Genomic DNA, 3,475 nt, shown 5'->3' with positions numbered 1-3,475 from the left:
AAACCATAATAATAAATAAACTCGAAACAACCAACAACAAAATTAATACGCTACTGTACATACAAATACACATTTATACATACCATCATTTTACTTAACCGATGGTGAGTGATGTTTGAAAAATAAACGCTTAGGCTTACGGTTTTGTAAGCCAGTCTTTGCGTATTTTCTTCATCGTATTCGCTTCGGAAAAAAGAAAATAAAGATGGTGTATAATTAATGTGTAAAAGAGATGTTGTAGTTGTAATTTAATTTGTAAATGGTTGGAGTTTATTAATAAATAAAAGGGGCTGTCTATTCGTCTGTACTTTATGTACAAGACTAAAACTTTATACATACAAACCATAATAATAAATAAACTCGAAACAACCAACAACAAAATTAATACGCTACTGTACATACAAATACACATTTATACATACCATCATTTTACTTAACCGATGGTGAGTGATGTTTGAAAAATAAACGCTTAGGCTTACGGTTTTGTAAGCCAGTCTTTGCGTATTTTCTTCATCGTATTCGCTTCGGAAAAAAGAAAATAAAGATGGTGTATAATTAATGTGTAAAAGAGATGTTGTAGTTGTAATTCAATTTGTAAATGGTTGGAGTTTATTAATAAATAAAAGGGGCTGTCTATTCGTCTGTACTTTATGTACAAGACTACAAAAACGTTTTATAACAATAAAAAGCTCGAAACAACCAATAACAAAATATACTACTACTATACTACTATACATACAAACGCACATTTATAAATACATAAAATCAATTTACTTTATCGATAGTGAGTGATGTTTGGAAAAAAACGCTTAGGCTTACGGTTTTCGGGTACCTGGGTTCCGCATGCGTCGAAGTAATAATTTACTTTAACGACGCGACGAACCGTAGGAATCTAAATAAAAAAGTTTATTAACTTTTTTAGATTCTGTGGGTTTTAAATGATATACGCCCGACTGACGAAGGAACGTTTTGCACTGCCTGTGCTTTTCTTTTGATTCGTTTTTATGTCGACGGACGTTCTTAGAATGCCCACCAAACGACGTATCACACAAAACACCCTACAATTGTATTGTTTGGTAAATATTGTTGTGATTAAGTTTGCAGCTGTGGCGTTTGTTTGAAGAAAACGTCTGGTTTTTCGACATATTTTCTATTTAATAAATATACATAATGCTTATCGCAAAAGGAGCAGAGTTTTATAGACAAAGTTGATAGAGAAAAAAAACCTAATAGATATATATATACGTATTTATAAAACGTTAATATCATCGGGTTATTCTTTATGTAAACTTAAACTATAACTGCATACTCTTTTCGATAAGTAGAAACAAATGCCACTTTAATTAAATAAAATATTATAAAATATAACGCCGAACGTTTCTTTCGATTGGTCCGTTTCTCACATATACATCACAATTGTAATAACCTTAAGTAGTTATTTTTGTTGTTGTGTGATGATGAAACGATTTCGATGTGGAACGGTGCGTTATGTAATAATATTTTAAATTTGTTTGAAAAGATTACCCTGAACGGTGGATCACTTGGCTCGTGGGTCGATGAAGAACGCAGCTAATTGCGCGTCAACTTGTGAACTGCAGGACACATGAACATCGACATTTCGAACGCACATTGCGGTCCTCGGATATACTGTTCCCGGACCACTCCTGGCTGAGGGTCGTGTCAATTTCAAAGACTGCTCGGTTTTTGTCTTAAACACAGCGCACAATGTTGTGTAGACAATTACGTCGGAGCGTGTTGGGTGCAAATATGACGCGTTACTATAATTGTTAATTGATTGTCGGTTGTCATAATAAAATATTATGCAACGTAGACAACAATAAAAACAATATAAAAAAATAACGCGGCATCCTAAAACGCAATAGCGGCTGACATTCTTATTAGTTTGTTGGTACAAGTTGGTTTAGACGTAGCACGTCCGATATTAAAAAGCAGCCACAACGCTTAAATTTCGAACGAAGCGATCGTCGTGTCCGAGACGTTAAAGTTGTTTATATGCATATTTTATGCACTATAATTAACAACAACAACATTCTCGCAACGACGTCAGATCGATGTTTGAAATTGTTTGGAGGCAGCCATATAAACGGAATACGTGTAATTATCGTCTGACAAAATAAAGGCAAATTTATATTTGCGACCTCAGAGCAGGTGAGACTACCCGCTGAATTTAAGCATATTATTAAGCGGAGGAAAAGAAACTAACTAGGATTTCCTTAGTAGCGGCGAGCGAACAGGAAAAAGCCCAGCACTGAATCCCGCGGCCGAAACCGGACGCCGGGAAATGTGGTGTTAGGGAGGATCCGTCATCCCGAGATTGTGCGACGCGTCCAAGTCCATCTTGAACGGGGCCACAGCCCATAGAGGGTGCCAGGCCCGTAGTGACCGTTGCCGATAACGGGAGGATCTCTCCTCAGAGTCGGGTTGCTTGAGAGTGCAGCCCTAAGTGGGTGGTAAACTCCATCTAAGGCTAAATATGACCACGAGACCGATAGCGAACAAGTACCGTGAGGGAAAGTTGAAAAGAACTTTGAAGAGAGAGTTCAATAGTACGTGAAACCGTTCAGGGGTAAACCTGAGAAACCCGAAAGGTCGAAAGGGGAGATTCAGCGTGACTCGATAGCGGCGCTAAATGATCGTGCGACGAACGGCGTACGCGTCGTTCGCGCCTTTTGTTTATGCGAACCGAAGTCGAACGCGTGCACTTCTCCCCCAGTAGGACGTCGCGATCCTTTGGGTGTCGATCTAAGGCCCGCGGTGGAGCCCGTTCGAACGGTTCGCCGTTTCGGACGAACCCGCGGTGTTTCCCGGTCGACTCGCTCGAAGGTATGCATATGGCGCCGGGCCGCTACACAGTTAGCGTCCGACCATTGGCAAGCGCGTTCGTTTATGACGGTAATCGCACCTGGTGTCGGTTCTGTCTACGAATGGCTGTTCGCCAATGAGTTCTCGGACAGACTCGGTTGAAACGCCGATCTGCGACGCTATAGCTTTGGGTACTTTCAGGACCCGTCTTGAAACACGGACCAAGGAGTCTAGCATGTGCGCGAGTCATTGGGACATGACTAAACCTAAAGGCGCAATGAAAGTGAAAGTTCGTCTTGCACGGACTAAGGGAAGATGGGCGGCCGTTACGGCTGTCGCCCCGCACTCCCGGGGCGTCTCATTCTCATTGCGAGAAGAGGCGCACCAAGAGCGTACACGCTGGGACCCGAAAGATGGTGAACTATGCCTGGTCAGGACGAAGTCAGGGGAAACCCTGATGGAGGTCCGTAGCGATTCTGACGTGCAAATCGATCGTCGGAACTGGGTATAGGGGCGAAAGACTAATCGAACCATCTAGTAGCTGGTTCCCTCCGAAGTTTCCCTCAGGATAGCTGGCGCTCGTCGCTTACGAGTTTCATCCGGTAAAGCGAATGATTAGAGGCATTGGGGTCGAAACGGCCTCAACCTATTC

General features: G+C 41.6%; 2 non-coding genes across 2 annotated transcripts in view; both read left to right on the top strand.

The window, feature by feature from the left end:
* The first annotated feature begins 1,521 nt into the window (after nucleotides 1–1,521).
* On the top strand, nucleotides 1,522–1,678 carry LOC135267864 (5.8S ribosomal RNA). Its single transcript, XR_010336232.1, has one exon. It is a non-coding gene; the product is annotated as a 5.8S ribosomal RNA (ribosomal RNA).
* Nucleotides 1,679–2,155: 477 nt separating this feature from the next.
* LOC135267860 (large subunit ribosomal RNA) overlaps nucleotides 2,156–3,475 on the top strand; it is a 4,037-nt gene continuing 2,717 nt past the window's right edge. Inside the window, exon 1 of the ribosomal RNA XR_010336230.1 lies at nucleotides 2,156–3,475. This exon is cut by the window's right edge and continues 2,717 nt beyond it. This is a non-coding gene — a ribosomal RNA (large subunit ribosomal RNA).

The sequence above is a fragment of the Tribolium castaneum genome, unplaced genomic scaffold, assembly GCF_031307605.1.
Source record: "Tribolium castaneum strain GA2 unplaced genomic scaffold, icTriCast1.1 ptg000109l, whole genome shotgun sequence".
Taxonomy (NCBI): domain Eukaryota; kingdom Metazoa; phylum Arthropoda; class Insecta; order Coleoptera; family Tenebrionidae; genus Tribolium; species Tribolium castaneum.
Note: the sequence above shows the minus strand (reverse complement) of the source record. Positions and strands in the feature narration are given on the sequence as shown.